Source organism: Pteronotus mesoamericanus, unplaced genomic scaffold (genome assembly GCF_021234165.1).
Source record: "Pteronotus mesoamericanus isolate MK-2021 breed Mesoamerican mustached bat unplaced genomic scaffold, CSHL_Meso_final scaffold_12, whole genome shotgun sequence".
Classification (NCBI taxonomy): Eukaryota; Metazoa; Chordata; class Mammalia; order Chiroptera; family Mormoopidae; genus Pteronotus; species Pteronotus mesoamericanus.
This window is the reverse complement of record NW_026555303.1, coordinates 9315557-9343098: the sequence shown is the minus strand read 5'-3', so window position 1 is coordinate 9343098 and position 27542 is coordinate 9315557. Positions and strand designations below refer to the sequence as shown.

The 27542-nt window shown below is 38.9% G+C and overlaps 1 non-coding gene across 1 annotated transcript; it reads left to right on the top strand.

Annotated features, from left to right (window-relative positions):
* Positions 1-15784: 15784 nt before the first annotated feature.
* On the top strand, positions 15785-15975 carry LOC129082241 (U2 spliceosomal RNA). Its single transcript, XR_008530395.1, has one exon. It is a non-coding gene; the product is annotated as a U2 spliceosomal RNA (small nuclear RNA).
* The last annotated feature ends 11567 nt before the right edge of the window (positions 15976-27542 follow it).

The following is a 27542-nucleotide window of genomic DNA, read 5'->3' as shown; positions in this document are numbered from 1 at the left end:
CCAATCTTAATGGGAAAGCTTTTAGTTTTTGCCCATTAAGTACATTGTTGGCTGTAGGTTTCTCATATATGGCTTATTTCATGTTGAGGTATGCTCTCACTACTCCCCCTTTGCTGAGTGTTTTTATCACAAATGAGTGCTGTACCTATCAAATACTTTGTCCACATCTATTGATATGATGGTATAAATTTGGATTTTCCTTTTATTTACATGATGTATTATGTTTATTGATTTACAAATATTGTAACATCCTTGCATCCCTGGAGTGAATTCAACTTGGTCATGATGTATAATCTTTTTAATGTATTACTGGATGTGGTTAGCCAATTTTTTTTTGAGGATTTTAGTGTCTATGTTCATCAGCAATATTGGCCTATTGCTATCTTTGTTTTGTGTGTCTTTGTCTGGTTTTCAGATTAGGATGATGCTGGCCTCATAAAAAGAGTTTTGGAGTCTTTCTTCTTATTGAATAGATTTTTTGAATAGTTTGAGAAAGATAAGGTTTAGCTGTTTCTTAAATGTTTTGTAAAATTCTCCTGTGAAACTATCCAGTCCAGAACTTTTTTGTTCTGGGTGTTTTTTGATTATTGTTTCAATTTCACTAGCTATTATCAGTCTGTTCAGGCTTTCTGCTTCTTCTTGCAGTGTTTGAAGATTATATGTTTGTAGAAATTTTTGCATTTTATCCAGATTTTCTAATTTGTTTGCTTACAGTTGTTCATAGCATTTTCTTACAATTCCGTGCATTTCTGTGGTATCAGTTGTAATTTTTATTTTTCTTTTCTCATGTTATTTCTTTTGATTGGTTCTCTTTTTTCCTTGATGAGTCTGGTTTAAGGCTTCCTGATTTTGTCTACCTTTTCAAAGAACCAGCTTCTGGATTTATTGATTCTTTGAATTGCTCTTTTAGTCTCTATATTATTTAATTCTGTTCTGATCTTGATTATTTCCTTCCTTCTCCTTGCTCTGGGCTTTGTTTGTTGTTGTTCCTCCACTTCTACTAAATGTAGGGTTAAGCTGTTTATTTGAAATGTTTCTATCTTTTTAGGTAGACCTTTATTGCTATGAACTTCCCTGTCATGAATGCGTTTACAGTGTCTCATAGGTTTTGGACTATTGTGTATTCAGTTTAATTTGTTAACAGAATTTTTTTTATTTCTTCCTTGTTTTCATTGTTTACCCATTCATTGTTTAATAAAATGTTAATCAATCCCCATGCATGTGACTGTCTTTTAGTTTTTTCGTTAAATGTTTTTTTTTTTCTTTTCTAGTTTCAAACCCTTGTGTTCTGAGAAAAAGCTTGATATAATTTCACATTTCCTGAATTTGTTGAGGCTTACTTTGAGTCCTGTCATGTGGTTTATCTTTGAAAATGTTCCATGTCATTTGAAAAGAATGTGTATTTTGCTTTTTTGGTGTGAAAAGTTCTACATGTATCAATTAAGTCCATTTGATTTAGTGTGCAGTTCAGTGCCACCATATTCTTAATTCTTTTTTTTTCAAGATTTATCCATTGTTGACAGTGAGATATTAAAATCTCCTACTATGACTGTGTTTTCTCAAAATCTTTCTGGAAGCCCTCCAGGATTTTCCTTATATAGTTGGGTGATTCTATGTTGTGTATATATGTTTACAATGTTTATGTCTTCTTGATGGATTATTCCCTTGAGTATTATGAAGTGTTCTTCTGTGTCTCTTTTTATGGTCTTTCCTTCAAATTCTATTTTGTCTGAAATAAATATTGCTACCCTGGCTTTTTTATTCCTGTCCATTTTCTTGGGGTATTTTTTTCCAACCCTTCACTTTCAGTTTGAGTAGGTATTTTGTTCTGAGGTCTGTCTATTGTAGGCAGCATATGAGTGAGTCAGGTATTCTTACCCGTTCAGCTATGATATATCTTTGGTTGGAGCATTGTTTTTCTCCTTTTTTTTTTCCTTTTTTTATTGTTGTTCAAGTACAGCTGTCTCCATTTTCCCACCACCACAACCTCCCTCCCACCTACCCCACCTCCCACCCTTAATAATACCCCCCCCTTTGATTTGTCCATTGGTACTTTTCACATGTTCTTTTGGACACTTCCCCTTGATTCCCCATTAAAACCCTCCCTCTTCTCATCTGCTTACTATCAGTTTGTTCTTTATTTCAGTATCTCTGTTTCCATTTTGCTTGTTTGTTTGATGTCTTGATTAGGTTCCACTTACATTTCAGAGCATATATTATTTGTCCTTCACTAATTGGCTTATTTCACTTAGAATAATACTGTCTACTATTAATAAGAGAAATGTATACTAAAACCACAATGAGAGAAACAAGATGGCAGAGGAGTGAGTTGAGTCCAAACTGACCTCTTCCCAGGACAAATCTTGAATTACAACTATATTGTGGAGAAATAACCTAGAACAAACAACTGAATAATAGTGAGACAGGAGGCTTCTAACCTTGGACATACAGGAGAATCAGCTTTAATACAACCTGAGTGGTAAGGAATGTGGTACAGGCTCAAGAAAACGGGTGGGAGCCCATGGGTGGCAGCACCAGAAGGTTATTGAAACAGCCAGTTGGATCCTGCTGGAAAAAGTGGGGTATAAACCATAAATGGGAATCTCCAGCCAACAGAACCAGAGCTAAAACAGTACACAGATAACCACTAGCTGGAAAAGCAGCAGAGTTGCTAGCTACCAGATACAGGGAGCTGGAGATGCAAAGAGCTGTTTAAAAGGCCAGCACATGAATTTTTATTTGCATCCACTTACCATGGTCTCTGACAAAGGCGGAAGCAGAGTGGGCTAGAGGCACCTGAAGAGATACTGTGGAAGGATGTTTTGGGGAGAGAACTGAGAGTAGACCTCGGGGTCCCAGTGCTGACTTATGCTTCAGATAGCATCATTCATCTTGCTCAGGCAAACCATTACCCCCAGAGGCAACAGCATGAGAGGACACAATAGCTTCACACCAAGGAGGGGCTCTGCTCTGTCCCAGTAGGGCTAAAGCCCGACTGCTGTGTGCAGAGTGGCAGACACAGATAGTAGATCCCTGGCCTAATGGGTACACAGAGTGGTCTAGAGACACTTTAGGAGAGATTGGAGATGTAGGATTTGGGTACAGAACAGAAAGATCAACTGGCTGGATCCCAGTGTTGGCTCTTCCCCCATATGGCAGCAGACATCTGGCTCTGGCAGACCACTCCCCTGAGCAGCAGCAGCGTGAGAGGACCCAATAACCTTGCCCCCAGGAAGGACGCTGACCCATCCGGTGGTATCTAAGCCGGTCTTCTTAGTGAAGAGTGACTAGAGTAACAGCTGAAGGAAACTGTCGCAGATCGTAGATTCCTGGAATTCTGGTACAGTTTGACTAAGGTCATACACGGTGAACATCTGACATGATCAGAGGCAGATGCAGAAGGAAAAAACGTGGTCTGCTAACATAGAAGTTCACACCACAAAGTCAGGAAATCAAAACAGATAACTTTGAGGAGCAGAGTCTAAAAAATAATGGGAAGACAAAGAAACACGCACAATGCAAAGGGAAAGGAGGAATCCCCAGAAAGAGAACTAAATAAAATAGAGGCAAGTAAACTCTGAGATATTGAATTCAAAACACCGGTTGTAAGGAAGCTCAATGAGCTCAGAGAGAATTACACAAAACTACAGGAAAACTATGAGGAACTTACTGCAAACTATATCGGCATGAAAAAGGACATAGAAATTAGCAATAAGAAGCAAGAGGAAATAAAGAATACTATTTCTGAATTTAAGACCTCAGTAGAAGGAATCAAAAGCAGGCTGGATGAAACAGAGGATTGAATCAGCAAGATGGAGAATAAGGCAGAAAAATACTCCCCAAAAAAGCAAGATAATGAAAAAAAGACTCAAAAAGAATGAAGAGGTATTGAGAGAAATGCAGGCCAACCTTAAATATAATAATATCTTTATAACAGGGATACCAGAAGGAGAAGAAGAGAAGCAAATGATAAGGAACCTGTTTGAAAAAGTAATTATGGAAAAGTTCCTTAATTGGAGAAGAGAAAAAGACACACAAGTCCAGGAAGAACAGAGAGTCCATTCAAGAGGAACCCAATGAGGCCCACTCCAAGACACATCATCATTAAAATGGGAAATTTCAAAGACAGAGAATCCTAAAGGCAGCAGGGGAGAAACAGGTAGTAATATATAAGGGAGCCCCAGTACAGCTAGCTGCTGACTTCTCAACAGAAACACTACAAACCAGAAGGGAATGGCAAGAAATATTCCAAGTCATGAAAAGCAAAGTCTGGGATGAAGACTGCTCTACCCAGTAAGGTTCTCAGTTAAAAGTGGAAGGCAAAGTAAGGGGTTTCCCACACAAAAGACATCTAAAAGAATACACCTCCACACAATCAGCATTGCAAAATATGCTAAAGGGACTGCTTTAAGATGAAGAAATCATTGATATGGCTCCTGGCAATTCCATGTGTGTTGAAAGCTTCTCTGACTATCCCCCTCTAGGCCACTTTGCCGTTTGTGACATGAGACAGACAGTTGCTGTTGGTGTCATCAAAGCAGTGGACAAGAAGGCAGCTGGATCTGGCAAGGTCACCAAGTCTGCCCAGAAAGCTCAGAAGGCTAAATGAATGTTATTCCCAACAACTCCCATGCCAGTCTTAATCAGTGGTGGAAGAACAGTCTCAGAACTGTTTCTCTCAAATGGCCACTTAAGTTTAACAGTAAAGGACTGGTTAAAGATTGCAATGCATCGTAAAACCTTCAGAAGGGAAAGAGAATGTTTTGCGGACCATTTGGTTTTTTTGTGTGTGGCAGTTTTTAAGTTATTAGTTTTTAAAATCAGTACTTTTTAGTGGAAACAACTTGACCAAAATCTGCCACAGAATTTTGAGACCCATTAAAACAAAGTTTAAAGAGAAAAAAAAAAGATGAAGAAAAAGAGTCTATTTATACTGTCCATTTCACAGTCGTCAATACTTAATATTACTAATTTTTTAAAATTTTATTTATTTCAATTTATTTTTTTTTATTTTTTCAAATACATTTGACTCTGCCTACCCCATACCACTTTTTCTTGCCCCCTCCCTCCTTCCCTCCCTCAGCTCTTATGCTTTGGTTTTGTCAATGAGTCCATACTATATGTGCCTTGACTTTCCCCTTCCCTTCCTTTTCCGCGGCCCCCTCCCTCCTTCCTTCTTGTCTCTGTTGGTTTCTTATTCTTTCAGTAATGCTGGTCTTATTTTCCTTGCATCTTTGTATTGTTGGTTAGGTTCCACTTATACATGAGGTCGGAAGGTTTTTGTCTTTCACTCCCTGGCTTATTTCGCTTAGCATAATGCTCTCTAGTTCCATCCATGCTGTCGCAAAGTTTAGCAGTTCTTTTTTTCTTTCTGCTGAGTAGTATTCCATTGTGTACATGTACCATGATTTTTTGATCCAATGATCGACTGATGGGCATTTAGGTTGTTTCCAAACTTGGCTATTGTGAATTGTGCTGCTATGAACATTGGGTTGCACAGGTTCTTTTCTATTGGTGTTTTGGTATCCTTACGATACAGTCCAAGCAGGGGATTCACTGGATCAAAAAGCAGTTCCATTTTCAAATTTTTGAGGCAATTCCAAACAGCTTTCCACAGTGGCTGCACAAGTCTGCATTCCCACCAACAGTGTACTAGGGTTTCCTTTTGTCCACAGCCTCACCAGCACCTGTTGTTTGTGGATCTGTTTATGATGGCCATTCTCACCGGTGTGAGGTGATAGCTCATGGTGGTTTTGATCTGCATTTCTCTGATGGCTAGTGATGCTGAGCATCCTTTCAAATGCCTCTAGGCCCACTGTATCTCCTCCTTGGAAAAGCATCTGCCCAGGTCCTTTGCCCATTTTCTGATTGGATCATTTGTCTTCCTGGACTGGAGTGGAGTGAGTTCTTTATATATCTTGGAGATCAAAACCCCTATCTGATGTATCATTAGCAAATAGATTTTCCCATACGGTGGGATCCCTTTTCATTTTGCTGATGTTTTCTTTACCAATGCAGAAGATTCTTATTTTGATGAGGCCCCACTTGTTTATTCTTTCCTTTATGTCCCTTGCTTTTGGAGACATGGCAGTGAAAAAATTGCTGCGTGGGATACCTGAGAGTTTCCTGCCAATGTTCTCCTCTAGGACTTTGATGGTGTTGCAACTTATATGTAAGTCTTTTATCCATCTTCAGTTTAATTTTGTGTATGCTGTTAGCTGATGATCCAATTTCAATTTTTTGCATGTAGCCGTCCAGCTCTCCCAACACCATTTGTCGAAGAGGCGATTATTGCTCCATTTCATGCTTCTACCCCTTTTGTCAAACATGAGATGCCCATAGAGACCTGGACTTATTTCTGGGATTTCTAATCTGTTTCACTGGTCTATTGATCTGATCTTGTGCTAAAACCACATTGTTTTGAGAACAGAGGCTTTGGAGTATAGTTTCATGTCCCGTATTGTGAGCCTTCCTACTTTGTTTTTCTTTCTCCAAATTGCTGCAGATATTCAGGGTCATTTATGGCTCCATATAAATTTTTGAAATGTCTATTCTACTTCTGTGAAATACGTCATTGATATCTTAATAGGGATTGTGTTGAATCTATAAATTGCTTAGGGTAGTAGGGACATATGAATGATGTTAATTCTTCCAATCCATGAGTACGGTTTATGCTTCCATTTATTTCTGTTTTCCGTAATTTCTTTCTTCAATGCTGTATAGTTTTTTGCATAGAGCTCTTTTACCTCCTTCATTAAATTTATTCCTGGGTACTTTATTTTTCTTGTTGCTATATACAATGGTATTTTTTTTTTCCTGATTTCTTCTTCTTCTGTTTAATTGCTTGGGCACAAAAATGCCTTTGATTTCTGAATGTTGACTTTGTATCTTACTGTTTTGCTAAAATCACTTATTAGGTTGAGGAGCTTTTCGGTATAGTCTAAAGGGAACTCTATCTACACAATCATGTCATCTGCAAACAATGATAGCTTTACTTCCTCCTTTCCTATTTGCATGCCTTTTATGTCTTTTTCTTCTCTGACCACAGTGGCTAGCACTTCCAATAAGATGTTGAAAAGAAGTGGTGAAAGTGGACCCCCTTGTTGTGTTCCCAATCTTAGTGGGAAAGCTTTAAGGTTTTGCCTGCTGAGTATGATGTTGGCCGTAGGTTTTTCATATATGGCCTTTATTACGTTGAGGAATGCCCCACTTATTCCCATTTTACTGAGTGTTTTGATCACAAATTGGTGCTGTACCTTATCGAATGCTTTTTCTGCATCTATCAAAATGATCATGTGGTTTTTGTCTTTTCTTTTATTTATGTGATGTATCATGTTTACTGATTTGCGTATAATGAACCATCCCTGCATGCCTGGGATGAATCCCACTTGATCGCTGTGGATAATCTTTTTACTGTATTGTTGGGTGAGGTTTGCCAATATTTTGTTGAGGATTTTAGCATCTATGTTCATCAGCAAAATTGGCCTGTAGTTTTCTTTCTTTGTAGGGTCTTTTTCTGGCTTTGGGATCAGGGTGATGCTGGCTTCATAAAAAGAGTCTGGGAGACTTCCCTCCTCTTGGATTTTTTGGAATAGTCTGAGAAGGACAGGGGTTAGCTCTTCCTTAAATGTTTTGTAAAATTCTGGGAAACTGTCCGGCCCTGGGCTTTTGTGTGCCGGGAGATTCTTGATGACTGCTTCAATTTTCCCAGCCGTTATCGGTCTGTTCAAGCTTTCTGTTTCTTCCTCCTTCAGTGTTGCAAGACTATACTTTTCTAAAAATTTGTCCATTTCATCAATATTTTCAAATTTCTTGGCATATAATTGTTCATAGTAGTTTCTGATGATCCTTTGTATTTCTGTGGTATCAGTTATTATTTCTTCTCTTTCGTTTCTGATATTATTAATTTCGGTCCTCTCCCTTTTTTTCTTCATGATTCTGCTTAAAGGCTTGTCAATTTTATTTATCTTTTCAAAGAACGAGATTCTGGACTGGTTGATCCTTTGAACTGTTCTTTTCATCTCTGTCATTCTGTTGTGTTCTAATCTTGACTATTTCCTTCCTTCTACTTGCTCTGGGATTTATTTGTTGTTGTTCCTCCAGTTCTTGAAGTTGTAGTGTTAGGTCTTTTATTTGAAATGTTTCTCTCTTTTTTGGTAAGCCTGTATTGCTATGATCATCCTTCTCAGGAGTGCCTTTGCTGTGTCCCATAGGCTTTGGACTATTGACTGTTCATTTTCATTTGTTTCCAGAAATGTTTTGATTTATTCTCTTATCTCATTATTGACCCATACATTGCTTAATACTCTACGCTTCCTTCTCTGTGAGTTCGCAAGCATTTGAAGTTTTTCTTTGAGGTTGATTTCCAGTCTCAAGTCCTTGTGGTCCGAGAGAAATTTTGGTATTATATCAATTTTCTTGAATTTGCTGAGGTTTAATTTGTGTCCAATCATGTGGTCTATCTTTGAAAAACTGCCTTGAGCATTTGAAAAGGATATGCATTTTGTTTCATTGGGATTTAAGGTTCTATATATGTCATTAAAGTCTCTTTGATTCAGTGTGTCATTCAGCACAACAATATGTTTATTAATGTTTTGTTCAGAAGATCTGTCCATTTTGGACAGTGGAGTGTTGAAATCCCCTTTTATCAGTGTGTTGCTGTCTATATCTTTTCTGAAGTCATCCAACAATTTCCTTATATACTTGGGAGATTCTTTATTGGGAGCATATAACTTTACAGTGTTTGTCTTCTTGATAGATTCTTCCTTTAAGTATTATAATGTGCCCTTCTGGGTATATTTTTTTCTTTTTTTTTCTTTTTTTATCTAGTTTCCCCTTTTTATTTTTGGTTATTGTATTTTTTTTTTTTTGCTTTTCTTTGTTTTTTTTTAATTTTATTTTAATTTATTTTATCAAACACATTTGTCTCTGCCTCGGCACCACCACTATCCCTTTCCCCCTCCTTCCTTCCCTCCCTCAGCTCTGCCCCTTTCTTTTTGCCCATGAGTCCTAGCTATATGTTCTTTGACTTTCCCCTTCCTTTCCTTCCCCCCTCGCCCCTTCCTTCTTGTCTCTGTTGATTTCTTTTGCTTTCAGTGTTGCTGGTCTTATTTTCCTTGTATTTTTGTATTGTTGGTTAGGTTCTGCTTATACGTGAGATTATATGGTATTTGTCTTCGCTCCCTGGCTTATTTCCCTTAGCATAATGCTCTCCAGTTCCATCCATGCTGTCTCAAAGTTTAGTAGTACTTTTTTTCTTTCTGATGTACCGTATTCCATTGTGTATATGTACCATAATTTTTTGTTCCAATCATCTACTGATGGGCATTTAGGTTGCTTTGAACACTTGGTTGTTGTAAATTGTACTGTTATGAACATTGGGATGCATAGATTCTTTTGTATTGGTGTTTTGGTGTTCTTAGGGTACAGAACCAGTAGGGGAATCACTGGATCAAAAGACAGCTCCATTTTCAGCTTTTTGAGGAAATGCCACATTGTTTTCCAAACTGGCAGCACCAGACTGTATTCCGACCAGCAGTGTACTAGTGTTCCCTTTTCTCCACAGCCTCACCAGCACCTATTGTTTGTTGATCTGTTTATGATGGCCATTCTGACTGGTGTGAGGTGGTACCTTATGGTGGTTTTGATCTGCATTTCTCGGGTGGCTAGTGATGCTGAGCATCCTTTCCAATGCCTCTGGGCCCTCTGTATATCCTCCTTGGAATAGCGTCTGCTCAGGTCCTTTGCCCATTTTTTGATTGGATCGTTTGTCTTCTTGGAGTAGATTCAACTGAGTTCTTTATATATCTTGGAGATCAATCCTCTATCTGATGTGTCATGAGTGAATATATTTTCTCATATGATTGATAGAAACATTTCAATTAAAAGACCTAACACTACAACTTCAAGAACTGGAGAAACAACAACAAATACTTCTGAGAGCAAGTAGAAGGAAGAAAATAGTCAAGATTAGAGCAGAACTAAATGACATAGAGATGAAAAGAACAATTCAGTGAATAAATTAATCCAGAAGCTGGGTCTTTGAAAAGTTAAATAAAATTTACAAGCCTTTAAGCAAACTGATTTAGAATAAAAGGGAGAGGACCGAAATTAATATTTTCAGAAATGAAAGAGGAGAAATAACGACTGATAACAGAGAAATACAAATGATCATCAGAAACTACCATGAACAATTATATTCCAAGAAATTTGAAAATATTGATGAAATGGACAAATTTTTAGAGAAGTATAATCTTCCAACTCTGAAGGAGGAAGAAACAGGAAGCTTGAACAGACCAATAACAGCTGGGGAAACTAGAGCAGTAATCAAGAATCTCCCGGCACACAAAAGCCCAGGGAAGGACGGTTTCCCAGGAGAACTTTACAAAACATTTAAGGAATAATTTACCCCTGTCCTTCTCAGACTATTCCAAAAAATCCAAGAGGAGGGAAGAATCCCAGACTCTTTCTGTGAGGCCAGCATCACCCTGAACCCAAAACCAGACAAAGACCCTACAAAGAAAGAAAACTACAGGCCAATTTCACTGATGAACATAGATGCTAAAATCCTCAACAAAATATTGGCAAACCGCATGCAGCAATACATTAAAAAGATTTTCCACCGCATTCAAGTGGCATTCATCCCAGGCATGCAGGGATGGTTCATTATACGCAAATCAGTTAACACGATATATCATATAAATAAACGAAAAGACAAAAACCACATGATCATTTTGATAGATGCAGAAAAAGCTTTCGATAAGGTACAGCACCTATTTATGATCAAGACACTCAGCAAAATGGGAATAAATGGGGAATTTCTCAATTTAATAAAGGCCATATATGAAAAACATACAGCCAATATCATACTCAACAGGCAAAAACTGAAAGCTTTCTCACTAAGATCTGGAACACGAGAGGGATGTCCTCTCTCACCGCTTCTTTTCAACATCATATTGGAAGTCCTAGGCACGGCGGTCAGACAAGAGAAAGAGATAAAAAGCATACAAGTAGTAAAGGAGGAAGTAAAGCTATCATTGTTTTCAGATGACATGATAGTGTACATAGAAGAACCCTGTAGACTCTACGAAAAAAACTGCTCAACCTAATAAGTTAATTTGCGAAAACAACAGGATACAAAGTCAACATTCAGTAATCAAAGGCATTTTTTACACCAACAATGCAATAGAAGAAGAAGAAATCAGAGAAAAAATACCATTCGATATAGCAAGAAGAAACATTAAGTACCTAGGCATAAATTTAACCAAAGACGTAAAAGACCTGTATGCAGAAAACTATACAACATTGGAAAAAGAAATTAAGGAAGACACAAATCAATGGAAGCATATACCGTGCTCATGGATTGGAAGAATTAATATCATCAAAATGTCCATACAACCCAAAGCAACTTATAGATTCAAAGCAATCCCTATTAAAATACCAATGACATATTTCACAGAAATAGAACAGACATTTCAAAAATTTATATGGGTCTCTTTTTATGGCTTTTGTTTTTAAATCTACTTTGTCTGGTACAAGTATTGCAACCCCGGCCTTTTTCTCTTGCCTGTTTGCTTGGAATATTTTTTTCCATCCCTTTACTTTCAATCTGGGTAGGTCTCTTGCTCTGAGGTGGGTCTCTTGGGGGCAGCATATGTGTGGGTCATGTTTTCTTATCGATTCAGCTACCCTGTGTCTTTTGATTGGGGCATTTAGTCCATTCACATTGAGAGATACTACTGATAGAAACTTACTCATCTTTTCTCTTTGTACCTGTGTTCCTCTCTGTCTCATTCTTTTCCTTCATCTGCTTAAACCAGTCCCCTTAGCATATCTTGGAGTGCTGGCTTGGTAGAGATGTATTCTTTTACCCTTCTCTTGTCTAGGAAACACTTTATTTCCCCTCCTATTTTAAATGAGAGACTTGCTGGGTAGAGCTTCCTTTGCTGTAGGCCCTTGCTTTTTATGACTTGAAATATTTCTTGCCATTCCCTTCTGGCTTGTAGTGTTTCTGTTGAGAAGTCAGCTCCTAGGCATATCGGGTTCCCCTTGTATGTTACTTTCTCCTTCTCCCTTGCTGCCTTGAGGATTCTCTCTTTGTCCTTGACATTTGCCATTTTAATGATGATGTGTCTTTGAGTTGACCTCCTTGAGTTCCTCTAGAGTGGGGTCCTCTGTGCCTCCTGGATCCTCAAGAACCTTTCTTTCCTCAAATTAGGGAAATTTTCCATCATTTTTTTTTTCAAGGAGGTTCTCTATCTGTTGCTCCTCTTCCTTTCCTTCTGGTATCCCTATTATACGGATATTATTCTATTTCGGGTTGTCCTGCATTTCCCTAAATTCCTCTTCATTCTTTTTGAGTTTTTTTTCCATTTCTTGTTCTTTCTGGGAGCTTCTTTCTACCTTATCCTCCATGTCACTGATTTGATCCTCAGCTTCATCCAACCTGCTTTGGATTCTTTCAGTGAGTTCTTCAATTCAGAAATGGTTTTCTTCATATCATCTGGTTTCTTCTTGATAGTTTCTATGTCCTTTTTCAGGCTGATATAGTTTGCTGTAAGATCCTGATAGTTTCTCTGCAGTTTCTCATAGTTCTCTTTGAGGTGGCTGAGCTCATTGAGCTTCCTTAGAACCATTGTTTTGAATTCACTATCTGATAGTTCCCTTGCCTCTATTTCATTTAGCTCTCTCTGTGGGGAGTCCCCTTTTCCACTCCTTTGGGGGAAACTTCTTTTTCTTCCCATTTTTGTGAGAGTCTGTTAAGTATTTTTGTCCTTTACTTTTTTTTCTGGGCCTGCCTCTGATGATGTCAGTTGTTGACCCTATAGCACCTTGGGTTGTTTGAGCCTTCCAGGAGTCTATTGTCTGTGTCTGAATCCTGTTTGGGGCAGCTCTGTGACCCCTTCAGTCAGGGTTGGACTATTTGTTTGGATCGCTCTGCAGTCTCACGCCGGCTCCTTTAACGCGCTTCCCAGTGCATCAGGATCCCCAGCCCACCTAGGCTCATGCGTGCTTGCCCCAGGCCAGGGGGCTTATTCGTGTCCTTGTGTAGTTGTCTATTCCCCCTGGCCATCGGGCCCCGGCCCTGGTCAGTTTAGCATCTTCTATTGTGTGCTTTCCCCGCTTTCTCTCTTTGAGTGCCTTGTTTGCCCTCACCAAATGGAGACTACAGAAATGGTAGGAAGTCAGCTCCAGTATTCTCCTGTTAATCCTGTCTCCGGTCTCTCCTCCAGGTACTCTGGGCAGCTCTGTGACCCCATCAGCCTGGGATCTACTAATTCTGTGAACCGCTCTGCAATCTCGGGCCACACAGGTCAATTTACACCTGCCCTCACCGCTCTGTTCACTCCTTTACAGGCCGTATCAGTGCCAATCTATGGGAGTCCTTGCCAGCCCATGCGAGCCCTTGCCAGCCCACATGGGTCCACACACGTGCTCGCCTACCCTCCTTGGCCACTGGGCACACGTGTTCACGCTTCCACTGGGTGGTTTTGGGGTGTCCATTGTGTGCTTTTTAGCTTTTGGCTCTTTGGGGGTGTGGCCTCTTCCTGCACAGTGGGGACTAGGGAAAGGAGAAGGAGTGGAGACTCCCCGGTTCCTCCTCCCATCCTTTCCCCAATGCCTCCGTTTCAAGTCTCTCCTCAGGGGTCTCTGTGCAGTTCTGTGGATCCACCACCTGTGTGGTTTGCGTTTCAATCTTGGGCAGTCTGGTTCCGCGTGCCCCACTTCTGCCTCTTGGGGGAGCTCCTTTCCATTCCACAGTGGAGACTACAGCACTGGGAGGGAGTCAGGAATTCCCAGTTCCTCATCCCGTTCTTTCCCCAATGCCTCTGTCTCCAGTCTCTCCTCAAGGATCTCCCAACCAGTCTGCACTCAGCCCCCCAGCTCACACGCATACAAACTGTGTGCGGAGCGCACAAAAGGCAGGTTAATTGATTCCCTTGTGCCTGAGCGAGATGGTAGCTGCAGAGTGGGAGGTGCGTTATCACTGGGGCTCCACCGGAAGCCATCTCAGTTCTCAAAATTTTCCTCAATAGTCTTTTCCCATGCACCAGCCCACCCTGCTTCCCCCTCTACCCAGATATCAAGGAGGGTGGCTGCCACTGCAATTTTTGCGTTGGCCCTTTAAATGTCTCTTTGCATCCCCAGTCACCTGTCTCTGGCAGAGAGCGCCCATAAGCTTTTCGGGGTTGCGTTTTGTCTGTATTTTCTAGGTTCTAGCTGCTGTAGTTTAGAGGTCCCTGTTTATGATTCACACCTTGTTCCTCTCAGGGGTAGCTAACTGGACGTTTCAATGTCCCTGTGGTGCTCGTGCCCGTGGACACCCAACTCACCCTCTCGAGCCTCCACCGCACTTCTCACCTGTTGGAATGTGTGAGAGTCAAATCCACTGTCTGTCCATGGCTCTAAGGCTCCTGTCCACTATCATTCCATTGTTTTCCAGGTGATTTCTCCACTATTTATTTGCAATTCCAGTTTGGTCTTGGGAGGAGTTCAGTGTGACTCCTATTCACTCCTCTGCCATCTTTTTAATATTACCAATAGTTTTAATACACATTAATCTGATTGTGACAATGATGTGTTATTTTAATAGTTCTTTTAGTATTTGTTAAAATGAAACCTATTTTTGTATATATCTTGCTGACTAAAAAGCTTTAAATGATTTTTTTCTTGGTATTCTTTGTCCATTTTTTGAGTAAAGGTTTGTTGAATTTTTTTCCCTAAAATCAAAAAAAAAAAAAAACAACTATTACCCTTTTTTTAGATGTGTTGAAAGTACTTTCCTTTTCTTTGACTTGTCCTTAACTTTTTTATATGTATATTACTGCATAGTCATAATTGTTTAATAGAGTCATAGTGTCAATATTTCACTTTATAGTTTCTGGTTTGACTATTTTACTTCAGGATAAGAAAAAATATTATTTTGTAAGTTCTCTGTAGACTCCTTAGATATTATATATTGATTTTTAACTCACCTGAATATTTCTTGTACAGTGTGTGAAATAAGGCTCTATATTTGTTTTATTTCAAGTAACAGTGGTCCATGCACCTTATTTGTTGAATTATCCTTATTTACCCCATTTATTTGAAATATCAGTTTAAATATATATTACATTGTTCAACAGATATATATGTTTTTTTTTCTAGAATGCTCATTTTGTGTCACTGATCTACTGTATTATTTCTATGCTGGTATCATGTTGTTTTATCTGCTGAGTCTTTATAATGGATTTAAGTTTTTAAATATTTTATAATGGATTCTGACATTTAAACAATATATAAATAAATAAATTCTGCATTACAGAATAAAAATGATATAAGGATCTCCAACATGGGTGGAAATTGAGAATATTATACTAAGTGCAATAAGCCAGTTGGTGAAAGACAAACACCATACCTTCCCACCTGTAAATGGAATCTATTTAACAAAATAAAGTAACAAACAAAATAAACAACAGGAATGGAAACATGGAGCAGACTGAAAGTGACCAGAGAGATTGGGAAGGGGGGAAATAGTGGAAAGAAAGGGAAGGGACTAACCAAAGCACATGTATAATGACCCATGGACATGGACAGCAGAGTTGTAATTGACTGTGAGAGCAGGGGGTTGGGATGGGTGGAAGAGGGTAAAGGGGGAAAAATAGAAGCAACTGTAATAGAATAAACTCGATTTTTAAAAAAGCACAATGAGATACCTCCTCACACCAACCAGAATATCTATCTTTAACAAATCAACAAATAACAAACACTAATGAGGTTGTGGATAAAATGGAGCCCTAGTAGTATTGCTTCTTGGTCTTTTGGCTAAGATCAAGTGTAGTATTTGTTCTTATCAATTTAAAATGGAACCCTAGTATATTTTGGTTGAAATACAGACAGGTACACCCACTCTGGAAAGCAGCATAGAATTTCCTTGAAAAACTAAGAATGGAACTTCCTTTTGGTCAGGCAATTCCACTGCTGGGATTATACTGTAATAATCTTGAAACGCCAATTTAAAATACCTATGCACCCCAATGTTGATAGCACAGTTTACAATAGTCAAGTGCTTGAAGCAACCTAAGTGCCTATGTGTAACTGAGTGGGTCAAAAAACTATAGTACATTTACACAACCAAATACTATGCAGAAGAAAGAAAGGAGTCCTACCCTTTGTAACAACATGGGTGGAACTGGGGAACATTATGCTAAATGATTGGAGCATTTAATCCAATTACATTTAAGATTATTACTGATAGATACTTATGAATTGCCTTTTTCACCCTTTGTACCTGTATTCCTCTACCTCTCACTGTTTTCCTAATCTTCTTAACGCAGTCCTTTTACCATGTCTTGCAATGCAAGCTTGGTAGAAGTGTATCCTTTTATACATCCTTTGTCTGGGGAACTCCTTATTTTTCCTTCAATTTTAAATTAGACTCTTTCTTGGTAGAGTTTTCTGGGTTGAATACCTTTGCTTTTCATTACCTGGAATATTTCTTGCCATTCCCTTTTTTGGGAATGTTACTGTTGAAAAGTCAGCTACTAGCCATATTGGGGCTCCTTTGTATGTTACTACCTGTTCCACCATTGCTGCCTTTAGGATTCTCTGTTGGTCTCTGATATTTACCATTCTAATGATGATGTGTCTTGAAGTGGGCCTCATTGGGTTCCTCTTGAATGGGACCCTCAGTGCTTCTTGGACTTGTGTGACTTTTTCTCTCCTCCAATTAAGGAACTTTCCCATCATTAGTTTTTCAAACAGGTTCTTCATCCTTTGCTCCTCTTCTCCTTCTGGCACCCGTCTTATATGGATATAATTATGTTTCATGATGTCCTGCAACTCACTCAACCCTTTTTCTCTCCTTTGGAGTTTTTTTTTTTTCCTTTCATTGCTCTTTCTGAGAATATTTTTCAACCTTGTCCTCCAGCTTGCTGATTTGATCCTATGCTTCATGTCTGCTTTTTAAATCCTTGTACTGTACTCTTTCATTAAAAAATTGTATTCTTCATTTCCTCTTGGCTCTTTTTGATAGTTTCTATGTCCTTTATCATGATGATGTATCTCACAGTTGGTTCCTTTTAGCTTCCCTTTAGTTCTTCATAATTCTCACTTAACTTATTGAGATTCCTTATAACCACTGTTTTTAACAATATATATTATAGTTTACTTGCCTGTATTTCACTTAGCACTCTTTCTGGGGATTAACCCCTTCCTTTTGATTTTGGGTAATTTATTTTGCTCCTCATTTTATGAAAGATTCTTCTTGTTTTGCATCTCTTTCTTAAATTATCTGCGTTTCCTTATCTTTGTGGTAGGTGACCTGTGGTATTCACTAGTTCAGTTTCCTTGATCTCCTGATCTTGATGTTTTTGGGGTGTCCTTAATGCCATATTATGTTGGCTCCCTGAATGTAATTGGGTTTTGATTTTTGGGGGGTTGTCCTCTGGTTGGTCCTTTCCTCCAAGTAGTTACTGAAGGTCACCCCATCTACCCGGTCCCATATGCCATTGTGCAGATACTGCCATAACAAAACCAGATAGCCCAGGATACAAGTTCAGACTTGCAAAAATACCTCTCACCTGAAATCCCACTATCAACAGCAAATATAACATTATTAATAAGGGTATAAAGGGATTAACAGTATTATAGGAAAGGAGAGCAAATATGAGATGACCTACTGAAAGCAAAATCATTTTGTGAGGGTAGAGGTCGTAGCACTAATAAGAGTAGTGAATCGGAGCAGTGAGAAGAGAGAATGTAAAATTGACATCATATATATATATATATATATATATATATATATATATATAACGAATAAGGCTGAATGGAGTAAGAGAAAAGAAGTATATAGTATTAGGTTTAAACAGAATTAAAAAAAAAATAGCCCTAGATGGTGCAGCTCAGAGGACTGAGCACAAGCCTGTGAACCAAAGGGTTGCTGGTTGGATTCCTAGTCAGGGCACATGCCAGGGTTTTGGGCCTGGTCCCAAGTAGGGGGTGCAAGAAAGGCAACCACACATAGATGTTTCTTTCACTCTCTTTCTCCCTCCCTTCCCCTCTCTAAAAACAAATAAATAAATTCTTTAAAAAATAAAAAAAATAATAATAAATAAAATAAGGAGGAAAAAAAATAAATAATTTAAAAACTAGGAACCAAACTGAAGAAAATGATCCACGACAGCAATATTAACAAAAAAAATGAGCTAATATTAATATAGGTGGGATGGGAATTAGAGGGATGGAAGGAAAGAAATAAAGGAAAGGTTAAGAGATGTATAGAGGAAATGAAATTATTTTTGAGATTGATGGAGAGGGAATACTATGAGTGAGGAATGAAAATCAGGCCAAGACAATGGGACATTAAAATTTGAGATGAAAAGTAAAAGGGCAGGATGAAAGGAAAAAAAAAAAAAAACAAGGAGTCTAAGACAAGAAAATGTTAAAATTTGATATGGAAAAAACAATGGGTTGGATGAAGGCAGAATGGAGTAGAAGTGGGAAATCATAAAATTTGAGATTTGATATACAAAAATAGTGAAGATCTGAAGATAAAGTCAAAAACAATGCAACAACAACTACCCTACCCACATCCAATGAGCAAAAGCTGCTAAAGGTGGAGAGAGAATGATGGTATTTTAAGAGCAGGAAAAAGAATGTGAGATGACCATGACAAGCAAATTGATTTTGAGAGGTTAGATGGGGGGGACACAGTAAACGTGCAGAATAGAAATAAGTTGTAATGGGAGAGGGAGCAAAATTTAAAAGAAAAATAATAAGAACAAATAAGAAGGTAAAATGGGGTAAGAGAAAGAAGGATCAAAATATGAGAATTGAAGTAAACTATAATATAAAATCTAGTGACTTAATGTGCATAAACTTGAAGGACAAGAAATGAATGTTGAAAAAATATGCAGGAAAGAAAATATCACAAATCTTGGAGAACACCATGGTAGATTCCATCTCAATAACATCTAATATCTATCACTGTTTTTTTTTTCTTTTGGATCCACTTATGGTGATATCATATGGTGACCCCCTCTGTCCTAAAGCAGCCTGTTGGAGACTATCAGGTCTACTGTCTGTGGCTGACTCCTTCAGTTGTTAATCTAGTCACTCTGCAATCAGCAGTCAGGCTTAAGCACAACAGGGCAGAGAAAAGCAACTCCTGGGGGTGGGGTTATTGCTTCCCCTGAGGCTGCTGCCCCTTGGGAGGGAGTAGTCTGCCTGAGTAAGATGGTACTGCAGTATGGGGAATGACTGAGCGCTGGGATCCTAATGACTGTCTTCTCATTTATCTCCCAAAAACCACCATCCCCAGTCTCTCCTCAACTATCTCTAGTCCATTCTGCCCACCCACCTTCCTTTGCTAGAGACCAGGGTAAGTGACTGTAAATGAAAACTTATGCATTGGCATTTTAAATGGCTCTTTGCACCACCAGCAGTCTCTGGCAGAGAGAAACCCTGCTGCTTTTTGCAGCTGGTTGTTATCTGTGTACTTTTCACAGTGTTATAGTCTGTGTTATAGTGGTGTTATAGTCTGCGGAACCCAGCTTGGGATTTAGACCTTACACTTCTCCAAAGAATACCCTCAGCCACTGAAACATCCCTCGAGTACTTCAGCTGCCACCCAACCTGGACACCCAGCCAGCCATCTCATATCTCCACTGCAGTCCCTACCAGTCATGTTGTATCGATGCTGTTTCTTCTTTATGTCCATGATTATTAGGCTTCTTTCTCACTGTTGTTCAGTTGTTAATTCCAAATGATTTCTCCGCAAATTAGTTTGGTCATGGGAGCAGGTTAGTGTGCATTCCACTCACTCCTCCACCATCTTTGATCTAGGGTTTGTAATCCTTTCCTTAACAAATAATGTCATTCTCAGCAATGAAAATACTGGTAACATATGCAGTGAGGATGGAAAGTAAGCAATGAGGTTTAAGTAGGAAACTTAAATGCATCTATTTTATTTTTTATATATTTAGTATAATGTGGGATTTAATAAAATATAATATAAAATGTGATTTTACCAAAAAATAGTAAATTAGCAGACACCGGTTTAATAGCAGTGCATCTCATCATCTGGTGGAATTGCCTGTTCCATTCCACAGCTGCCCCAGGATATACATTTCTCACTGCAACTCAAACACCTGGCCTGCATGACATGCCATCTTTATCATCCAGAAGGGGAGAATGTTGTATTGATTATCCACACACTGTGTCTACTGTATCCTAGGAGGAAAAGGAAAAAAAAAAGAAAAAAAAAAACAACTTGATTTTGTTGCCCAAGTGTGGCTGAGGACAGCGATATGATGGGTTTACTTCATGTTGCTGAGAATCCAGAATGAGAAGCCCAAGGTCTTCACTCCCATGAGCCCTCATGAATGGAGAAGAAGTGACTCTTACCTCCATCTCTGTCATGACCTCCTTTTATTTCACCTGTTTGTTTATCAGCCTCTGTCTCCCCTGCCTGACTGCAAATGCCTTGAAAGCTATGTTCAGGTGTGTATCAGTTCTCTGTTGGCATCATAGCTAAAATTTTTATAAGTTACAGGCATGGACCTAATTGTCATGAATGAGTAAACATACCCAAGGGACACAGATGTTCCTCACTTCTTGACCATAGCTGGCCACTAGTCTCTGATGCTCCTTATAAACAACCTGAGTGCCAGTTTTAGAATGTGTAAACACACTGACATAGGATCTACACATTATCCTAAGACCTGCCATATCCACACCCAAGTTTAAAAAACACATAGAGATTATCAGGACCTTCTAATACTTGTACAGCCTTTGGGGAGTTTTTTTTTTTCCTTAAATGCACAAAGAAAGAACTTCAAAAAAGCCCAGAGGGTAGAATTCCCCATGATCCCAAGATATCTTAAATAATATCTCTTGTGGAAAAATGAAACACTCCTATCAGCAGCAATAACACAAAATAATGTTACAAAACAATACTATTGGTGGAAGATTAGTGTGTCATTGCTGCTTGATAAGAACATGTAATTTCTGTGGGTATAGAGAGGGAATCTATTCATAAAACTCTGACATGCTTACATTTCCACCCTTTCAGCCTTAGAAGCAACTTCCCTTCACCTACTCTCAGAGCTAACTTTATGCTAACATCTCTGTTTGCAGATTCTCTAATGGAGCTTCTGGTCGAAAACACTTTAAGGGAATAAAAGGGAAAAAATCCTGTTATCCTAGAATCCAGTAATCAACAAAAATATATATTCAAAAGGGAAATCAGCACAATAACCCAAAATTTGTGGGACAGAGTGAAAGAAAACCAAACAGGGAAATTAATAGAAATACGGACCCACCTAAAGGAAATAAACAAACGAAAAAACAAGAAATCTCAAATGGGCAATTTAATCTTATACCAAAAGAAAGTAAAGAACAACAAACTAAGTCAAAAATGAGTAGATGGAAGTAAATAATAAATATTTCAGCAGGAATAAATAAAATAGATTCTAAAATATACAAAATAGCAGTGAAACAAAAAGCTGGTTCTATGAAAATATAAATAAGTTCAGTAAACCTTTAATCAGATTTATCAAAAATCAAAGAAGATAACAATAAATACAATCAGAAATGAAATAGAAGTAACAACTGATAAGAGAGAAATACAAAAGATTGTAAAAAAATATTATGGACCCTGGCTGGTGTGGCTCAATGGATTTACTAACAGCCTATGAGCCAAAGGGTTGCTGGTTAAATTCTAAGGCAGGGCACATGCTTGGGTTGCATGCCATGCCCCCATATATAAGAGCACAGGAGAGGCAACCACACATTGATGCTTCTTTTTCTTTCTCCCTCCTTTTCCCTCTGTCTAAAAATAAATAATAAAATCTTAAAAAAAAACAAAAAAAAATATTATCAAGTATATGCCAACAAATTGGACAACCTGGTGAAATGGATAAATTCCTAGAAACATACAATCTCCAAAACTGAACCAAGAAGAAACAGAAAATCTAGATAGAGCAATTACAACTAATGAAATCAAAGCAATAACCAAAAGGCTCTCAGCAAACAAAAGTCGTGGGCCATATGACTTCACAGGAGAATTTAACGTAACGTTCAAGGAAGAATTAATACCTATCCTTCTCAAACTATTATGAAAAATTCAAGAGAGGGAAGAACTCCTAATCTCATTTTACAAGGCCAGCATTATTATAATTCCAAAACCAGATTAAGATGCTACAGAGAGAGCTACTCTCTCAGTTCTCTCCACAGAGCCTCCTTCCCCAGTCTCTCCTCAGGGGTCTCTAGCCCACGCTGTCCCCACCTTCGGAGACCAGGGTTTGGACATTTCTTATATCAACATTTACTTGGGGTTGTCAGCAGGATTCCAAGGAAGCCTACCCTGAGCCAAACTGTGGACCCGGATGAAGTCCCAGAAAAAGAAAAGCATAGGAAATTCCTATCTCACACCAGTCTGAGAAAGGCCACAGAATGTAGCAACAAAATATGATTATTTCCAAGATAGGAAGATGGCAGAGGAGTGAATGGGAGTCACACTGACCTCCTACCAAGACCAAACTGGAATTGTGACTAAAAAGTGGAGTAATTACCTGGAAAAAAATGGAACGATACTGGGAGAAAAATTAGTAGGGTCACAGAGCTGCCCAGAGTCCCTGGAGGAGAGACCAGAGACAGAATTAAGCAGAGTGTCCAGGACCTGACTTTCTCCAATTTCGGTAGTCCCCATTTGGTGAGGGCAAGCAAGGCACCCAAAGAGCCAAAAGTGGGGAAAAAACATTATAGAAGACCGTACACTGACTAGAGCCAGGGATCTCCCCCGCCAAGGAGGCCAGATGAGTACATGAGGTCGCGCAAAAGCCCCCTGGTCTGTAGCAAGCACATGCCATCCCAGGAAGGCGGGGGATCCTGCCGCGTCGGGAACGTGCTCAAGGAACCGGCATGAGAGTACAGAGCAATCCAAAAAAAGCCCAGCCCTGACCGAAGGGGTCACGGAGCTGCCCCCAGCAGGAGTCAGACACAGACATTAGACTCCTGGAAGGCTCAAAGAAACAATCCAAAGTCATATAGAGTCAACAACTGATATCATCAGAAGCAGGCCCAGAAAGAAAAATAAAGGACAAAAATGTTTAACAGACTCACAAAAATGGGAAGAAAAAGAAGTTCCCGCCAAATGAGTGGAAAAGGGGAATTCCAACAGTGAGAGCTAAATGAAATAGAGGCAAGGGAACTATCAGATAGTGAATTCAAAACAATGGTTCTAAGGAAGCTCAAGGAGCTCAGCCAGCTCAAAGAGAACTATGAGAAACTGCAGAGAAACTATCAGGATCTTACAGCAAACTATATCAGCCTGAAAAAGGACATAGAAACTATCAAGAAGACACAAGAGGATATGAAGAATACCATTTCTGAATTGAAGAACACCGTAGAAGGAATCCAAAGCAGGCTGGATGAAGCCGAGGATCGAATCAGTGATATGGACGATAAGGTAGAAAGACGCTCCCAGAAAGAACAAGAAATGGAAAAAAGACTAAAGAAGAATGAAGAGGCATTGAGTGAAATGCAGGACAAACTGAATCGCAATAATATGCGCATAATAGGGATACCAGAAGGAAAAGAAGAGGAGCAAGGGATACATAACCTCCTTGAAAAAGTAATGATGGAAAATTTCCCTAATTTGAGGAGAGAAATGCTCTCATGGATCCAGGGGGCACAGAGGACCCCAGTAAAGAGGGACTCAAAGAGGTCCACTCCAAAACACATGATCATTAAAATGGCAACTATCAAAGACAAAGAGAAAATCCTCAAGGCAGCAAGGGAGAAGGAGAAAGTAACATACAAGGGGAAACCGATATGCCTAGGAGCTGACTTCTCAACAGAAACACTAGAAGGCAGAAGGGAATGGCAACAAATATTCCAAGCCATGAAAACCAAGGGCCTACAGCCAAGGCTGCTCTACCCAGCTAGGCTCTCCATTAAAATAGAAGGGGAAATATGGAGTTTCCCAGAAAAGAGAAGCCTAAAGGATACTTCTCTACCAAACCAGCACTCCAAGATATGCTAAGCGGACTGGTTAAAGAAGATGAGAGAAAAGAATGAGAGAGAGAGGAACACAGGTACAAAGAGAAAAGATGAGTAAGTTTCTATGAGTAATATCTCTCTATGTGAATGGACTAAATGCCCCATTCAAAAGACACAGGGTAGCTGAATGGATAAGAAAACATGACCCAAACATATGCTGCCTCCAAGAGACTCACCTCAGAGCAAGAGACCTACACAGATTGAAAGTAAAGGGATGGAAAAGAATATTCCAAGCAAATGGGCAAGAGAAAAAGGCTCGGTTTGCCATACTTGTATCAGACAAAGTGGATTTCAAAACAAAGGCCATAAAAAGAGACTTAAAGGGGCACTTTATAATACTTAAAGGAAGAATCTATCAAGAAGACATCAACATTGTAAACTTATATGCTCCCAATATAAGAGCCCCCAAGTTTATAAGGAAATTGTTGGATGACTTCAAAAAAGATATAGACAGCAATACACAGATAGTAGGGGATTTCAACACTCCACTGGCAAAATGGACAGATCTTCCAAACAAAACATTAATAAACATATTGTGGTGCTGAAAGACACCCTGAATCTAAGAGACTTAACTGACGTATATAAAACATTACATCCCAAAGAAGAAAAATACACATTCTTTTCAAATGCTCATGGCAGTTCTTCAAAGATAGACCGCATGATAGGACACAAAGCAAAACTCAGCAAATTCAAGAAAATTGTAATAATACCAAACTTTTTCTCGGACCACAAAGGATTGAAACTGGAAATCAACCTCAGAGAAACTTGAAAAACTTGAAAACTCATGGAGACTGAACAGTAGACTATTAAACAATGAATGGTTCAATAATGAGATAAGAGAAGAAATCAAAAAAATTGTGGAAACAAATGAAAATGAACAGACAACAGTCCAAAACCTATGGCAGACGGCAAAGACGGTCCTGACAGGGAAGTTCATAGCAATACAAGCTTACCTAAAAAAGATAGAAACATTTCAAATAAAAGTCTCAACTCTACAACTTCAATAACTGGAGCAACAACAACAAATAAATCCCAGAGCAGGTAGTAGGAAGGAAATAGTCAAGATTAGAGCATAATTGAATGACATAGAGATGAAAAGAACAATTCCGAGGATTACTCAATCCCGAAGCTGGTTCTTTGAAAAGATAAATAAAATTGACAAGCCTTTAAGCAGACTCATCAAGAATACAAGGGAGAGGACTCAAATTAATAATATCAGAAATCAAAGAGGTGAAATAACAACTGATACTGCAGAAATACAAAGGATCATCCGAAACTATTATGAACAATTATATGCCAAGAAATTTGAAAATCTTGATGAAATGGACAAATTTTAAGAAAAGTATATTCTTGCAACACTGCAGGAGGAAGAAACAGAAAGCTTGAACAGACCGATAACAGCAGGGGAAACTGAAGCAGTAATCAAGAAACTCCCAGCAAACAAAGGCCCAGGGCCGGACGGTTTCCCAGGAGAATTTTACAAAACATTTAAGGAAGAGTTAACCCCTGTCCTTCTCAGACTATTCCAAAAACTCCAAGAGGGGGGAAGACTCCCAGACTCTATCTAGGAGGCCAGCATCACCCTGATCCCAAAACCAGATAAAGACCCTACAAAGAAAGAAAACTACAGGCGAATATCGCTGATGAACATAGATGCTAAAATCCTCAACAAAATGTTGGCAAACTGCAGCCAGCAATACATTTAAAAAATTATCCACCACGGTCAATTGAGATGCATCCCAGGCATGCAGAGATGGTTCAATATACGCAAGTCAGTAAACGTGATACATCACATATAAAAGAAAAGACAAAAACCACATGATCATCTCTATAGATGTTGAAAAAGCATTCGATAAGGTACAGCACCCATTTATGATCAAAACACTCCACAAAATGAGAATAAATTGGGCAATCCTCAGTATAATGAAGGCCATATATGAAAAACCAACGGCCTATATCATACTCAACAGGCGAAAACTGAAAGCTTTCCCACTAAGATGGGGAACTCATCAAGGATGTCCACTCTCACCGCTTCTTTTCAACATCATATTGGAAATCCTAGCCACAGTGGTCAGACAAGAGAAAGAGATAAAAGGCATCCAAATAGGAAAGGAGGAAGTAAAGCTACCATTGTTTGCAGATGACATGATAGTGTACAGAGAGAACCCTGTAGACTCTACCAAAAAGCTCCTCAACCTAATAAGTGAATTTGTCATAACAGCAGGTTACAAAGTAAAGGTTCAGAAATCAAAGGTATTTTTGTGCACCAGCAATGCAATAGAAGAAGAAGAAATCAGAGAAAAAATACCATTTGATATAGCAAGAAGAAAAATTAAGCACCTAGGCATAAAATTAACCAAAAACTGAAAAGATCTGTATGCAGAAAACTATAAAACATTGAAAAAAGAAATTAATAAAGACACAAATCAATGGAAGCATATACTGTGCTCATGGATCGGAAGAATTAATATCATGAAAATGTCCATACTACCCAAAGCAATTTATAGATTCAACGCAATCCCTATTAAGATACCAATGACATATTTCACAGAAATAGAACAGACATTTCAAAAATTTATATGAAACCCTAAATGACCCCGGATATCCTCAGCAATTTTGAGAAAGAAAAACAAAGTAGTAGGGATCAAAATACAGGACATCAAACTCTACCAGAAAGCCACTATACTCAAAACAATCTGGTACTGGCACAAGAACAGACCCATAGACCAGTGGAACAGAATGGAAAGCCCAGAAATAAGCCCACATCTCTATGGGAATCTAATATTTGACAAAGAGGGTAGAAGCATAAAATGGAGCAATAATAACTTCTTAAACAAATGGTCTTGGAAGAGCTGGACAGCTACATGCAAAAAATTGAAATTGGAAAATCAGCTGACACCATACAAAAAAGTAAACTCACGATGGATAAAAGACTTAAATATAAGTTGCAACACCATAAAAGTCCTAGAGGAGAACATTGGCAGAAAACTCTCAGATATCCCACACAGCAATTTTTTCACTGATATGTCTCCTAAAGCAAGGGACATAAAGGAAACATTAAACAGGTGGGACCTCATCAAAATGAGAAGCTTCTGCATGGCAAAAGAAAACATGAGCAAAATGAGAAGGGATCCAACCCTATGGGAAAATATATTTGCTAATGATGCATCAGACAGAGGTTTGATCTCCAAGATATATAAAGAACTCACTCGACTCAACTCCAAGAAGACAAACGATCCAATCAGAAAATGGGCAAAGGACCTGGGCGTACCCTTTTCCAAGGAGGAGAAACAGAGGGCCCAGAGGCATTTGAAAGGATGCTCAGCATCACTAGCCATCAGAGAAATGCAGATCAAAACCACCATGAGGTACCACCTCACCAGTCAGAATGGCCATCATAAACAGATCAATAATCAACAGGTGATGGCAAGGCTGTGGAGAAAACGGAACCCTAGTACACTGTTGGTGGGAATGCAGACTGATGCAGCCACTGTGGAAAG